Source organism: Strix uralensis, chromosome 11 (genome assembly GCF_047716275.1).
Source record: "Strix uralensis isolate ZFMK-TIS-50842 chromosome 11, bStrUra1, whole genome shotgun sequence".
Lineage (NCBI taxonomy): Eukaryota > Metazoa > Chordata > Aves > Strigiformes > Strigidae > Strix > Strix uralensis.
In genome coordinates this window covers 12224702-12241135 of record NC_133982.1, presented here as the reverse complement: position 1 = coordinate 12241135, position 16434 = coordinate 12224702, and the positions used below count along the sequence as shown (strand labels likewise).

Genomic DNA, 16434 nt, shown 5'->3' with positions numbered 1-16434 from the left:
TAACATTTATTACTTAATATCAAATTCACTAAAGTGCTCAAAGGTCTCAAGCAGAATGAAGACCTATATATTATGTAAAGACATCCAAAGAAACTGTTTGTCCTAAAAAACTTACTGTCCTACATATCTCTGATGAAAGTCTTATCTTCAAGAGAACAGCAAGACTTCAGTGCAGCTGAGTATCCCGACTGCTAGCACTTTCCATCATTGTGGACTTAGTTTGAGTTCAGGTTTGAAACTCAGCTCTGACAGAAGCTGAAAACAGTAAAAAGTGATGCCCTTCACAAAGCAAAGTTATGAATGTATGTTACAATACACCAGTGAGCAACACAGAGGCTACATGACATTTTTGGCATACACTGTACAGATTTAACTCCTGTGTACAACCAAAAAAAAAGGAATATTACAGTACGAAGGAAAATGGCATGAAGACCACCTTATCCTATTTCCAAACAGCCTGGTATCTGATGCCTTTGAATAATTAGTTTTAGCTAGATGAGAAGAATTCTTTGTCCATTATGAATTTCTACATAATGAATAACAAGCTATTACGCTAATGCAAGAAAATACTTATTTGTGTCAAAGTTGGGGGCTTTTTTTGTATGACAGGCAACATGCAACACAAGCCTTCTTTTAATTCATACACAGATGTCCAAGATGTTAGCTGGAAAGAAAGAAAGAGTCTGACTAGCAGCTGGGGTTTCAGTATGAAACGCAAACACTCAAGCACTGCTTGCTCATTGAGTGGATCAGATGGTCTAAATGGGGATCATATCTGCTTATAAGAAGATCTTTCTCCCTGTGGCTTAAGAATTTACCTGAAGTGACATCACGTTTTAAGACTGCATTCTCCACACTGCTAACCAGAATGATTCATGAGAGCAGATGTACTAACCCTCACACACACGGAGTCGAGCTTGTAATTTACAACATAGCCTCCTAGCAGTGATATTTTTACGCATACTGACTTACACAATTTCTTCTCCAGAACTCTAATGAAAGAGTTAAGACTTTATGTTACCTTTTATTTTTCCCATGCAATGTAATAAACAAGTGGCATGCAAGCACCCCAAAATATGGAAAAGAGCCACTTTTAAATGAAATAAGTAACCTTTGCGGAAAGAGAGTCAATGTTACTAAATGGGTTCACTGAAGTAAATCCAGTGCTAACAAATGTACAATGCTCTCTGTTGGCAATGGCAAAAAAAAAGCCCCAAAACAACCCAGAAGCATTAACAAGAACTCTAGTAATGTCTTCTAGTGAATTCAGCATCCATGAGTGAATACTGGGCAGGTTTGCTTACTTTTCAGTGACAACTGTTAAGCATCTAATTCATCCCAATTTCACAGAATCACAGAATGGGTGAGGCTGGAAGGGACCTCTGGAGGTCTCCCAGTTCAAGCCCCCTACTCAAGCAAGGCCACCTTGAGCCACATGCCCAGGACAGTGTCCAGGCTCCAAGGATGGAGACTCCACATCCTTGGAGTTTTTTAAGATTACATCCTTGTACTGTATGATTACATTCCTAGCTTTTTGAAATGTGTAAGTGCCTAAAGATACATCTACATACCAAACATTGTCCTTTCAGAGTTTTTATGTCCTTTTGTACTATTTCCTCTTCCAGAATTAAACTGAATTCCTTTCACTCCCTCTACTTTATTCTCTTTGGTGTTGTCACCAGTAAACTCCCAAATTCTCATTATTCCAAATACCAATGAGGTGTCTGCTGACTATCAGATCCTAAAAAAAAAAAAAAACCAACAAAAAAAAACAACCAAAAAAAACCAGACTAAAAACCCTGGAAAGCCACAACTGAAAGGCAGCTGGGGATTGCACTGCTGAAGCCAGACACGGACAAACTTGGAGAACAGCAGGCAGGTGGTGAGGGTCCACAGGGGAGTGGGAGCACACAGGCAGCAGGGTCTGCTAAGTTCACAACAATGGCCAAACCGAGGCCATGTTCCATCATGAATTGGCAGAGTAGCACTGAGACACCAGTCCTTCCCCTTTCTGGGTGCTGCTTCAAGCACAGTTCAGCAGGACAGAACAATCAGATGCCAACAACATTTATGTATCCTTCAGGTAAATACAGTGTGCTATATTACTAAAATGTACACCACAGCAGCACTTTTGCAAGCTCAAAATACATATTTACCTTTATCTTCAGTAGTTTGCACGCTGATATGTTGTGTATGAAAGTCAGAGGCTATTTCATTCTAGAATACTTGCGCAACTATGAGTCTATGTTCTGCTTCCAGTGCACATTATTTTAAGCAGGTCTCCTGTGTTTTTGAATGCCTGCATACAGAAGAAACAACCTAAACTTAGCTCTCTACTACTCAGAGAACACAGACCCTAAAATTGTCCTCTGATTAATGTTCTATCAAGTTGCCCTTCAAGTGGAAAACTTAATCCTTAAACAAAGCCTAAAAGAATGCTAGGGAGGATAAGATGAAAGAAAGACCTGCAGGAAAAAAAGAGAGCAGAGAAAAAAAAATCTGCTAAAAAAGATATAGGAGGATGCCTAGATTATCTGGAAACCATCAACTTTAAATGCTGGACAGTAATCAGCGCAACAGCATCCTGCTAACTATTTCTCTTTGTCTCTCTCTTTCTGTCAAGCAAAAGGATTTTGCACACCATACTCAGACCTGACTCTTCACTTTACCATTCTCATTTAACACACTGATTTCTGGGTGAGCCTTTTATCTGTTGCTGAATTTTATTTAGTCATCTCTTTGTCCCCTCTTGTTTATTCTCCTAACTGTGTTTCTTTTTCTTGCTCTTTTCGGTATAGAAGTGATTTTCTGTATCATTCCTACCCACACACCTATGCCTGCCAAGCTATTTTCCATTGCCTTCCTTGTTCAACATTGTTTGCCCCTTAATTTAGTTCCCACGTTTTTTGCATTTTACAGATCAGAGCAAGCTCAGTTTCCAGGCTGCACTCGAATTCTCCATAAACAATCCCATGGCACATTATTTTGAGAAATAAATTTCACTTACATCTGTATCAACTAAAGGGGTACAATATAAATCAAAAAGAAAGATTAAGAAAAATTAAACTTTTCAAAGTTCCTGTGGGTTGGAATGGATGTAGCAGCTGCTTCAACTGTTAAGAGCACCCACTCTATTCATTTGTTTGTTAACTGATACTTCGCTATCTTCTGACCACAAACAGCAGATGGTATTTTGTCATTCGACAGACCTCAGTTTACATAAATCACAACTTCTGCCCTGAAGAGTTTCTAATCCAGTGTTAGGTAACAAATGGATGGATCCTCTCCTGCAACAGGCAGCACCATGCAAATGAGTCTCCTTCAATTTGCAACATAAAAATCTTTCTGTATATTTGACCATCATTATTTACTATAAATTAATATATTGTAAATATAATTTACCACTGTTGTAATTTCTGTGATTTATTCCCAGTAGCACTCACTGCAGAGACTGTATCTAATCAATCCTCAATTACTATGCAAATACATCCTATAGGCTACTGATGTCTTTCCTTTCCAACATGTAATACATAATTAATGACAGCTATAATGGCACCAGAAGTGATTGTTAGTAGTTCTACTCAGTGACTGTAGTTACCGTACGTTGCTCCTCAAAACAAAATTCTACATAACTACGTACAGTGGTATTTCCTGTTGTAATATTATCTGGTGACGGTTAGGGCTGCATCCAAAAATCCTAATTCTGGGAAAGCTTACAGTAAACCAGCAAAAGCATCACTCTATAAAAGATACACACATAGCTCTGTCCTGCTTTAACACTACAGCTATCAAAATCCATCATCTCTAAACTAAAGCTCAGAGTTACAAATGATAATTTTCAAATTTGTTCATTCATTCATTTACAATAAAGTTTTTAGTCTTTTTACCTTTCTTTACAAGTAAAATGGAAACTAGTCATTATTATGAAAGGGTGGGATTCATCTCACCAGATCTGAGTAATCCAGAAGTTAGATGGCTGGTCTGGTCTGGTCTGCTAGTCCATCTTGAAGACTAGCAGACTACCAAGGAGTACCTTGGAGGAGAGGGGTAGGCATCATATCCAGAAGGCAAATCATCCTAAAGGTGATACCATCTGCAAAAACAAGCCTCCAAATGCCTAATCCCTTCGCAAATAAACACTGGTATAAAACGCTTCTTCCCTAGCGTTTCAGTGCATGACTAGTCACACTGTTTTGTAGAAGGCAATGCATAATAACACTGAGAAGTAAATTTTCTGATGCTTGAATTGTATCTATAAAATAACTGATTGGCCCTGTTTGGTTGATAAAATGCCTACCTGAAATATGCAGAAAAAAGGAAATTGGAAGAGGAGAAGGGATGAAGGACATTGCTACATTGGACATTTTTACTAAGTTTGAGAAATGGTAGGTGTTTAACTTTAATGGTTTTGATTTGCCTTATCCATTTTAACACAGAGAAGTTAATACGATTTCAAATTAATCAGCCAGCACTTCTTTAAAGTGATATTTACAGCTTTCACATTTAAATGAAGGCAAACAAAAGTATAATTTATGCTATAATAATGACATATAAAGTATCATTGTTTTAATACTTTAATAGAATTAAGCTAGCTGTGGCAAGTAGATAAAACCCCTTTAAATAGTGAAACATTGCCATAGTTTGTCTTGTCAAGGCTCCTGCTTCTAAGAATATTTATGATTTTACTGTTCCTTGAGAACCATAAATGACACAGCATGTCAATGAGACAGTTTCAATCTCAGTCTGGATATTTCCATCCAGAACTAGAGTATAATTCAGTCTCCATCCCCAGATAACCCCAGCCTTTCTCCTTATACTGCTAACAAAGGGCTTAATACTGGACTTCCTCCTGAGAAACAAATTCTATACCTTGTGCTAACCCCCATGACTTCGCCAAGACTGCATGGAATGAAAATGAATGCAGCATTTCATTGTGAATTAAGAAAGCACGAATCAGACCCCAGTGTACAAAGTGCAACGGCAGTTTTCTGGAGTGACTGCCTGTCAAGTAGGTACTAGACTATGATGCACAACTCATTTGACAAAGTGAAGTCACCTACCAGTGTCCTATGCTGCTACCAAAAGCATGTTGGCTGCTAAATGACTTTACTTTTTTTTTCTTTTTCTACCGAGCTTATTTTAGAAAGGTTGTATATCAATCTGGAAAGTGCTGTGAACATGATGTTATCATAATGGTACCATATGCCAGTCGACTACTTACAAATCATCCATGCTTCCCTCACTTGGTAGATTTTAAAAGCATGATAAAGAACTTGATTCTCCTCATGCTTACACTGGCTTTATATCAGTGTACTTTCATGTTTTACGCTGGCAAAAAAAAAGGAGAAATATTTGTACCAAACCCTCTAAAAACTTTTAAAGGCTCTTAAAATGGCTGCATCAAATGGCAGTTTTTACTATTCAAGTATTTGTCTCAAAACCAGGTGTGAGTATTAAAGATTCAAATCTTATGGGAAAAGTAGAATATGCTCCCAAAACACCTTATCTAGCCATGCACTCTACAGAAACAGGTTACAGCCTTTAACTAAAGAGCTTTGAAGCTTTTCGGTAACCTTCCTGTTTTGGCCCCTTAAGGAGGCAACTGTGAATTCCAATACTCCACCTCATAGTTTCTCTGTAGCTTTTTCCTACCTTCCTTGTTCCAGAGAAAGCAGATTCTCATGTGTTCACAACACTCCATAAACCTTGCAAAAAATTATGGACCATAAGACTTGTGATAAAAACAGGAGGTTAGCAGAAGTCTAGATCTTAACAAGGAACCAAAGAAAAAAGGTTAAATAAAACTTCAGCTGCATATCTCAACTTAAAAGAACCTGGACCCGTTTCCACTCATATCTACTAGTTAAATCAGAAAAAAAAAAAAAAAAAAAAAAATATTTGTTTACAAATTTCACACCTGTCTAACCTTTAAGCTGTCATACTCTGATAGTTCTCTGGTGCCTTTTTAACCATTTATAATACTTTGCAGAATGACTTTTCAACTTTTCAGGTTGAAAAACCTAGAAAATGAAGTATATGAAGTTAGAGCACAGAACTATTTTCACTCAGCTGCAGTGTCTTACTCCTCTTCCAGGCAGAGCATATCTCTAGCAGTGAATCTGATTTCAGCCTCATGCTATTCATTCATTAGCCTTTATAGTCAGGCTGTTACTAGGAGAAATTCTCAGTGCCAGTTCTTACTGCAAAGGAAGAAGTTAGGCCTACCAGTTCTGATCTTGTTTGCAATCTGGTCCAAGTTGGATGTGCTCTTCTTTCCTGCTGCATTTCTGTGAGCAGGCGAAGTGGTGACCTTCATCTTGTGTCTCTCTCCCTCTCTCAAAAAGAAGCTGTCATACAAATTTCAATACTTTCCCTTTAGAGCAGCAGCCAGACAGGAGAAACTGCACGGAGGGCTTAGCACTACTGTTCATATGTAAGTGTTTGTAAACACACTTTATCTGAGAGAATTCTGGACTTGTCTTTGGACATCCTGACTGAATGAATACCTTAGATGCTCTGGGCTGCAGCTCACTGTTTTACAGCTACTGAGTCTGATCTTCACAAGGGCATGGAATATTGTCTCTTCATGAATTTGGTACGTAGTCATTAATTCCTAAGGTAAGGCTCGCAATTTTAAACTCTAAACAAAATTCCTCCTCTCTATATGCATACACCAATTGTACATCACTCCCAGGAATCACATACAAGTATCATACGGCTAAATTCATCCGCCAATCTTTAAAACTGATTCTATCTGGGATTTACCACCTTTAAGAGTAGGCTCTTTTAATTTTCTACAAGCTTTTTCATCTCACTCTCCTTAACATACAGAACTTCCTCACTGAGGTTTCAATCAGGTTTGTGCAAAGCAAAGTACCAATCGCTACTGCAGCATGGTCAGCCTGCACAGTACAGAACAATGAGGGTGAATTTTTTTCATCTTTTCCATTAACATCTGAACAACCCTTTCTAGGGGTAACTCGTTTATTCACAATGTAACTATTCACAATTGTAACTATTTCCTTGATCCCAGGTCTTACATATTAGTCACTTCTGGTAATATGTGAGACAGCCAGGGCAGGACGCAGTTACCTTAACAGGGATGCCAAGCGCTATTTGAGACAGACGAGGAAAACCAAGATATCTGCATCGGGCACCAGATATGATGTGTGTCTCATGGGAACACAGAATGCTGGTGGAACAGCAACTAGAGACCTGGTAGGATACCCTGGAGAACTTAAGATGACTGCGAGACCTGCACCCTACCTTCACTACAGCATGGTCCATCACCATCAGTGGAGAAATTCCCAGTGACTTTGGCTTTGAATTTGAACTGTGCATCATCACAGTTTCCTTTCCACACAGATATGCAAGGGAGAGAGGGGCCGTGTAAGTAACCCCATGCCTGTCAGCCCTCCTCTGCAAGACACAACCAGAATGGACTTATTTGCATAAAATGACAATAAGAACAAAGTGTGTAAATAGGTAATTCAAACCCACAGTGGTACAGATGGATAGTTTGTGGGAATGCACCACACACTCTCTATGCACCTGAAAGTCCATGAAGGCCAAGGGCGAGCATACATGTTGCAAGAATTAAAACGTAGAAACCACTTCAGGCACCATACTTCCACCCTCTCCAATGCCTGCAGCCCCCATGTTTCAAGAAAAAGAGCTTATAGCTTTTATATAAAGTAATTGTGAACTGTATAAAGTCTCCACTTAAATTCCCGCCCCAGAGATTTGCACAGCAGTACTGTGAAAAGTAGTAATTATATAGAAGCTTTTTAGTATGCAATGGTATGCAGCACTTCTCTTTTTAAGCTGAACAACCAAAGTAGTATCATAAATGTTGTATTTAAATAGTAGCTCAAACCACATGGTTTTGAAAACAATAACCAAGCACATGCTTTGCAGGAGCACAGAATTAGAAATTATTTCACAGACAAGGATAAAAGGTTTGCAAGAATTGTGATCAAGCTACAGAGAAATAGTTTATACAGGCTGTACTTGAAGGTACGCTCACAGTTCCGATATAATTAACTGTTTTCAGAGATTTATAGTTTTGCTGTATGCATTTGCTTAAATATTAATTCTGCTGCCTAGCATTTAAAACACGATGGATTATTCAAATAAAAATGGCTGAATGCCCCATTCATAGTAAAAATGCTTACAGACATGCAACTTATTAAAAGAACACGGGCTTCTATTTGATACTTCTGACTATTAATGTATTTCTAATTGTAAAAACAAGAGATCAAATTAGTCCTTTTTCAAGAAGCAAAAACAGGAGCAACATAATGCATTCCTAATATTGTGTATTTTACCTCAGTCGATTTTTAATTTTTTTTTAACTAAAATTATGAAATTTTATAAAGTAGATGACTGGGTGACTGGAAAGAAAGACAACATTGACATTTTATTTTGAAAAACATATAGTGACCACGTGACCATTTTCAACCTTTCATACGTTAAACATTTTCACCATAAAACTTCTCTAATTCTGTAACAAATTTACTCAGATATTAACAAGAAACAGAAGGAAAACTAAGTTCAACAGTTTGAACATTGAAGAAGCCTCCAGAGGTTGTTACTGACAAATAAGAATTTGTGCACTTGCATTGAAACTAATTTTGCAAACATATATCATTATCCTTAAACACACGTGCTTCTTAGTATTGTCCTCATGCAAAGCCAATTCAGGTGCCCCACACCAACTTTAACAGACTCCAGACCAGGTCCCATGCACGTAAACTTGCTCACAAGCTTTTGCAAGACCAGATCCTCAGTCTGTAAAAGATGACATAAAATCAAATCCTATGATGAGACTGTTCAGTTGGTTTACTCAGCTTTACCTAGCACTACTAGAAGCAAGGCAATACACCTAAAAGAATCCATCCATCAGACATTAAGGAAAACTTGTGGGATTTAACAACAAAGTGGACACGTAAGGAAGGTCCAAACGGAGAGGGAGACAGAAAAGCTCTGGCTGTACTCTAAGAGGAGTCTAACAGAACAGGAAGGATTTGGACTGAGGCTTGGATATCCCAGAAGAAATCTTCACAGAATTAATTAACCCCATAATGTGAAATCAAGAGATGCAACATCCAATCACCTGACTTGAGATTTCCATTACCAAAATACAGGACTGAGCATGACTGGGGGGTGGGGGTCTCCCCCCTTTGACAGGATGAGGAAGGTAGACAGGCTGCTACATTCTAGTTAATTCATAATTCATATGTTACATATATATGTTCTGAACCAGAGATCATAAAGATGTGAACTGTAGACTTCTTTTTAGTTAACTCTGGACTTTCCTCCTGCTGGGGGGGGGGGGGGGGGGGGGGAGGGCAGGGGATAACCCCAGCTTTCACAGTATCTAGTGATCACGGGGGTTATTTAAACCTCCAACCCCTGTGATACTTTGAGAGATGGCTGCCTTGGTTTCACAAAACACCGATCCTCTGCCCACCTCTCTGGGCCAACCAGATGCCCAGTGCTTGCAGATGAATATTAATCAACACAAGCATCAGAACTCTGTGCTGTCACCTGAGGATCTCAGCTGAGCATTGCGTTTGGGAGCTGATGTCCTGACGCTACCCAAACTTCCCTCTCTTACAAGCCATCTGGCAGGGTGACCAGAGTCCTTCCTAGGCAAAAGGAGGGAATGTTTGGCAGCAGCGAGTAGCGTCAGCGCGAGTGAGATTCTACCAGCTTCCCAACCTCAAGGAACAGGCGTCACTTACACACCGCATCCTACAACTTCTCCCTCACGCGTCTCCCTACCCCGAGGACCCTGTTCAGTGCAGGCAAGGGAAGCAGCTATGACCCGAGCCGCGAGTCCCCTCGCCCGCGCACAGCAGCAGCCCGAGGATGGGGACACGCGGGGACCAAACCTGCCTCCTGCAACCAGAAGAAAGTTCGTGCCGACACAACACCCCAGTAAACCACGCGGTGGGGGGGCGGCTTCTGAGAGAAGCGCTGGTAGGGGAGAGTCCTAATAAAGCCGTAAGATCTCACCCACGCACGTATCTCCTACATCAGCACTTCCAAAATCACCGACGAGAACCCACGAAAAGATCGAGGGAAGGGACAGAAACGGGAGGCTGGAGAGAGACTGCCTCCTCCCGGCTCGCCCTGGGTGCCCGGGCAGTTCCAGGAGGAGCAGGGAAGGGGGCTTCCTCCCTTGCAGCCGGAGGGTGCAGAGGAAGCTCCTTGCCCCGCAGCAGCAGCAGTGCCAGGAACAAACGGGGCCGGGGGTGGGGGGTGGGGGGGGGGAGGCGCCGCTGCAGACACAGGGGCTCCGGCACCGCGTCCCCCGCGGCGCCCAGCCCCTGTCCCGACTGGCACCTACCTCGGCGGGACCCGGGGCCGGAGCCCCGCCGTCGGGGCCGGATCCGTGGGGCTGCGGCGGCGGGAGACGACGCTGGGAGAGGCGGCGGCGGGAGGCGGCGAGCGGCAGCCCGGGCTGCAACGGCCGAGCCGGGGCCGCTCGCACGGGTGCACCGCGGTGGTGCCGCTGCCCAGAACGGGGAGGCGATGCTGCTGCTGCGGGGGACTCCGGGCGCCTCTTTGGCTCTGTTAGGAAAGTTACCGCGGCCACACGACCCACCTTAAACCCGCCTCCCCGCAGGACCCGGGGGAGGGGGAAGAAGGAGGAGGAAGAGGAGGAGGAGGAGGGAGGGAGGAGACGGGGGTGGGGGCTCGGAGCCGTTCATTTCCCAGCGCAGAACCAAGTCACAGCAGCATCTCTCAGACTGGCGCTCCGGGATGCAGGGCTGGGCGCTCTGGTGCGGCCCCGGCTCCCGCAGGCACCGGGCTGGGGCCGCTGTCCGCTCCCCTCCCCCGGGATTCTTACCTTTACGCGCGGTACCACGGGGCCAGCTTCAGAGCGCAGAAACTTTCACATTTCCTGCGGCGCTGAGGCTGATTTTTGGCTTATTCGTTTAGTGATGGTTGGTTTGGCATGTCGTTATTTATTTAACCATTTGTTGTTGGGGGGAAGGGGGATCTAGTCCTGAAGCCTTGGGGTTTGTGTATGTGTTTTGGGTTGTTTTTTTCTCCACCCGATCCAATTAAGATACCTTAAATAGACTAAAAGGACAAAGAATCTGACCGACACCCCGGCATCCCAAGGTTGCCGCCCGAACAGTGCATGTGGGAATGAGGAAGCAAACTCTATAGCTGAGCCAGAAACACTTGGCGGCTCAGCTGAGGGTAGGAGATAGGAGAAAACCAAGGCTGCCTGCCTCCTGCAGCTGAAAGAAGGGGATCTCCAGAGCAGAGACATACCAAACTCCACGGATTTGCTTAGCGGGAGATCATGCAAACTTCTGGACCCATTTCAAGGTGCCTCGGTTTGCAACGACAGGGACGCACGCAGTTGTAGGGGCATGCAGACAGGGAAACACACGGAGCGCTGCTTAAAGCAGCCCCTGGATGGAGAGGAGCTGGCTAGAGCTGATACCAGGCAAGACCGAGGGGATGTTAATAGAGAAAAGCACGATGGAAAATGGAAAATTTACCTCTTCTCTAGCATCCTCTACCGTCCAGAGCATCTGCCCTTGTACTGTCAGATCGACTGCACCACTGCTGCTTTTTAGGGTGGCTCAGTGCCACTGGGTGCGCAGAGGTATCAGACAGGGAACGAATTGCACCCCATGGTTGTAATTTTCTTCCTAAAAGATGTACCAGAAGTTACAAATGTATAATGATAAAAATAATTAGACCAAAATGCTTATGACAGGTGATTTGAACAGCTGCACTAACTTAGCTCTTAAGCAGCAATCTTACACTTGCACAGTCTTTCCAAGATGAAATGCTCTATTTGTGTTATATACTATTACTTATTATTTTGTAATTAGAATAATAATGTTGGCTGAGTTCCTGCCTTTTCATCATTTCAGTATGTAAGAAACATAAGACCAAGTCCCTTTTTGACAATGTACCAAAATGACCAATAGAACTTTTTTGTCATTGTAGCCACATGATGAATCCCCACATTGTACAATATTTTATGTACATATGAGGCTGCCAAAATCCTTTGTCCTGCACTGTGTGTTTCTTGGTAACGTGCCAGTACATGACCGCAGGTGATGGCAGAGTTTCAAAATGGATAAAGATAGTTTGGGCCAGAATTGGTACACCGTTTCCGTAAGGGACTCCCTGCAATCTCCCAGCCTCCCAAAAATCTTCACTCCCGCCACAGCTTTCGTGCCTCCAGGTTCCCAACCTTCCCTCTGAGTGTTGTCCTGGTTTGCAGCCTTCCCAAGATGTTGCACCAGCCACCTAAACCAGGAGAACGGGGCAGTGGAGAATACATGTGTGCGGGAGTGACTGCTGGCTTCCCCACCTCTTTTTTGCAAACCCAGCTCTCTGCTCTCTCGCTAGCTCCACAGGACTATTTTTCTTCATTAGCTATGGTTAAGGCAACCACTACTGGTGCCTGAGGTGAATTCATCCCCATCTTTCCCGACCTGTTTTTAATTATTTTTACAAACATCCTAATAATGAATATCAATAATAAATTAGCAATCATGTTTATTTATTAAATTATTTTCAATATTTAATAAAATTTAATAGATAAAATTTGAACTAGATTTATTGAATAAATAAAGATAATTAGGTTTGGTTGTTTGTATAAGAATATTAAAAACACCAGTTGCTCTATACTGATGGCAGTGTGTCGGACTTAGTTTTATCACCAGTTTCCAGTTGGGGAACTATTTAGCCTACCTGATTTTTCTTTTTAAAAGGTCTGAAATGTATGGAGAAAAAACAAGTCTGCTTAAAATAAATTAGGCCAGCTTGTTGCTACAATTTTTTTTTACCTTTTTTTTTGTCTTTTGGCATTCTCTTTAAAACTTTCCAAAGAAGTGTCCTGTCAAACTATGGCTGCCCTGGACATCAAAAAAACCCCCAAGATATTACACTCTTGTATGACTGTTTACAGATGTTTGAGACAAAGCATTCAGACGTGCTCTTCTTTCTCATGTAAAAATCCCATCCAGCTCAGTAATTTCATTTGGAAAGTATAGTTCTGGTATGCTCTGCGACATGGTTGTCTCCTTGAAGGGCAGTAAACGTTAGCAAATGTCAATGAATCTGTCTATGGATGTGTTTTACATTTGAGGGTGACTACTATAATATTCATTTATTATTGGTGTCTATTGAAGTGCAACCCCTCTCTAAAAAGACTTTCAGTATAAACAGCATTAGATTGGATCACATTGATTCTAGTTCAGTGGTTCTGTTTTTAAAATGCGCAATTTACAAATAAAGATGTAAAAAGATGGTTTGGCTTTTTTCTTATTATTGTTGACTCAGTGAGTCTAGCCTAGAGTTATAACTCTGTAAACTCAAGCTGAATCTTCAAGCTTAGCTAGATTCTTTCATAAATCAGAATGAGTTGTTGAAATTCTGAAGGACAAAATAACTCTCAGTTATGGGTGCTCAGCCTCAGTTTGGTGAAATGATATCTTTGGTTATCCCCATGCAACCTGAGCACCAACATGAAAATGAGAAAAGAATTTGGGAAAAAAAAAAAAAAAAAGCAACAGTGCATTACAAGAGTGACTCTGCAACAGAAAACTGCTTAATAATTCTGCTGATATAGTGTGAGCCAGAGAATTCATTTCCCTCTCCCAGAGCTCAGCTGGGGTGACAGGAGTTTAAAGAAGTGCAGCTCTTTCATAAAAGTAAGCAGGTATGTCCTTCAGTACAGACAATAGAAATCTGAAAACACTGAAGGCACTGGGAGCTTTGCCACTGGCTTTTGGGGGAGGCAGAATTTTACCCTGGGAGAAGTTCTGCTGAGTAAGAAACGGACACTTGTACATCCTTTCCCTTCAGAGTCAAATCACCTTTCAAGAGCATTTTTACTGCTTTTATTTGCTTGCTTCTACATGTCCAATTCAAAACTAGTTCCTATCTACTTTTTCATTTTCCGTATGTTCTTACTTCTTAAAGGGGGAATTGGGCCTCAGAAAATAACAGCATACTAATCGTGTTACTGTTTGTAAAAGCATCAGTTTTCAACACTCTAAAATTATTACACATTTAATATTAAAGCTCAAGAAATTAAATATGCATAATTTGTGTCTGAACAAACAAATTGTTATTTAAAATAATGCTTGAAAAAGAAAAACAAAGCTTTTCAGACATAACATGAATTTTAACTTGTTTTTTATAAAACCAATCAGGGCTTTAGTTTATGCATCATTCGGTTCCCTGCAATAATATGCTGTCTGTGCAATCAGTGATGATAAATGGTACATAATTGTAAACTTGATATTGGTTTTCAATATTGAATTCATCATTCTGTCCTCTTAACACATATTAAATACTTTAAAGAATTTATGTATTTGTTTGATTTATCTGTGATTTTTTTTCCAATATGTAAAATTTATTAGTTTTCTAGTTTTTGAGAAACTAGGAGTAGACAACATCATTAATAATACTGAATAACAGCGTTGGCCTCATTTATGCATGACTCCCTTCTACCAATACAGCGTCCAAATCAAATACAAACATATTAGTTGTAGGCAGTGTAGAAAATACAGTCTTAACTAGAGCCAGTTCGGCATATGTTTTGTTTGACTTCCCTGATCTATCCAAATAATGACTGCAAGAATCTACTCTCATTTAGAAAGCCAACTCCTGCATTCATAGGACTTGCATTTCACTTTATGTCAGAATTGTTGACTAAACTACCGAGCTTGGAGAAGTACAATACCTCAATCCAAAGAGCAAAAAAGCTTAGATATCCTTCAGAATTTGAGCCACTCCAGAGACAACCTTTTTCCATATTATGAACCTATTTTCCCAAATACAAAGGTTTACTCAAATTGTCCCAGTACTCTTAATGAACAGGTAATGAAAAAAATAATCAGAAAACATTAATCCTGCATAACACTAACAAGAGTATACAGAAGCTGTTCATCTAATGCAAATAGACACTAAGCATATAGGGCCCGATTCAATCGTGTCAATTGTTTTTTTCATTAACACAGCTTTTAAGTCTGTTCCCTATACACAATCTAAAGGGCACTGAAAATTACTTAAGCACTGGCCAGTGACTAGGGCTTTTGTGCAAATCTTCTCCTGTATGAGCTCAAATTCTGCTCTTAATCATGTGTGTATGACCATCATTCTTAGTAACTGCTATTTTTCTTAATCAAGGCATCTGCACTGGACCGGGGCATGAAATTATTTTTTGCTTAATATGACATAAATTTAAAAATAAAAAAAAGGATTGGGTAAGGCTGAAGAAAATAATTATGCAGTGTTGCAAATGGAAGAAATAGCATTAATTCTACTGAACTGTAGACGATTACTTCAGGGAGAAATTTGATCTACTAACAAAAATAGCAAAAGAAAGTCAGTTGTACACAGCTATCACTCCTTTTATTATAAAGGAAAATGGATAAAAGACCAGTCTTTCACAAAATTTACGAGTGGAATTCCCTGCTGCAGGATAGCTGTGACAGCTTTGTTGTATAAAAAGATCAACTACTTTGATGAATCAGAATAGCCTAAGCAGTTAAAATAGCTTGGGTATATTACAGTCTCCAAGCTTCATAGCATAAATGGTTTGCAATCTGGAGCACTGAAAAGCAGTTTCAGTGTGTAATTCTACATGAAACATATCAGAATCCCCAAGTACATGCTGGTGACAAGAATGACATTCTGCCCTTATCTGAAGCACATGATACTGGTAAGTATTGGAGAAGGGTATCAAAATAGACTGACCAATCACTCTACAACACCTAAATTCTTATTAAAGTTAATGAGAGTTATGCATATGAATTGAGAAGTGAAGAGGCCCCTCACAATGAAAAAGAAATATGAAAAGCAGCATATATAATGCATAATTAATAGCAATGTCATATAGGTCAACAGCAACTGTTATCTTTGTAGTGAAAATTCCTACGTGGGTAGCCTCAAAGACTACATTTTTTTCTATCAAGAAAACACATACTGCAACTGAAGCAAGAAACCAATTGCTTCCAACCACACCTTCACCTTCTGTTTTTGAGAGTTAAAAAACAATTTATCTGTCAGGTTGCTGCACGTCTCCAGGGAATTCCTCTTAGTACTGGCTGAGGCAGAATCAAGGGTATGGGAGGAATTTAACCAATTCCCAACTTTACACCACCAAACAGGCAGCTACAGGTTGAACATTATCAGCTGTATTTGTAATTGAGTTAAAAGCTGCATAGACTACTACCAATCTCTTGAGTTTGTCCAATCATTCAGAGAGCCATTATTTAAAGACTCTACATTTCCTTAAACTGAGGTTGGCCCAAATTGGAAACCTGGTTGGACCAAATTAGCACTGATGTAAAGCAATAATACTGCAAAAGGTCTTATGTGAAGAAATGTAGTGGTATTAAGCACTAGAATTTCTCCTTCACTGAAACTCCAAGGCTGGAA

General features: G+C 40.7%; 1 protein-coding gene across 9 annotated transcripts in view; it reads right to left on the bottom strand.

Moving 5' to 3' along the window:
- MEGF11 (multiple EGF like domains 11) overlaps nt 1–16434 on the bottom strand; it is a 306502-nt gene that overhangs the window by 273908 nt on the left and 16160 nt on the right. For 8 of the 9 annotated variants that reach the window (XR_012630339.1, XM_074879909.1, XM_074879911.1 and 5 more), the window contains exon 1: nt 10355–10547. The exons of the other annotated variant lie outside the window; for it this stretch is intronic. The gene's annotated coding sequence lies outside the window, so the exon portion shown is untranslated. Of the gene's footprint in view, nt 1–10354; nt 10548–16434 lie in introns of those variants that run through there. 9 annotated transcript variants of the gene reach the window in all.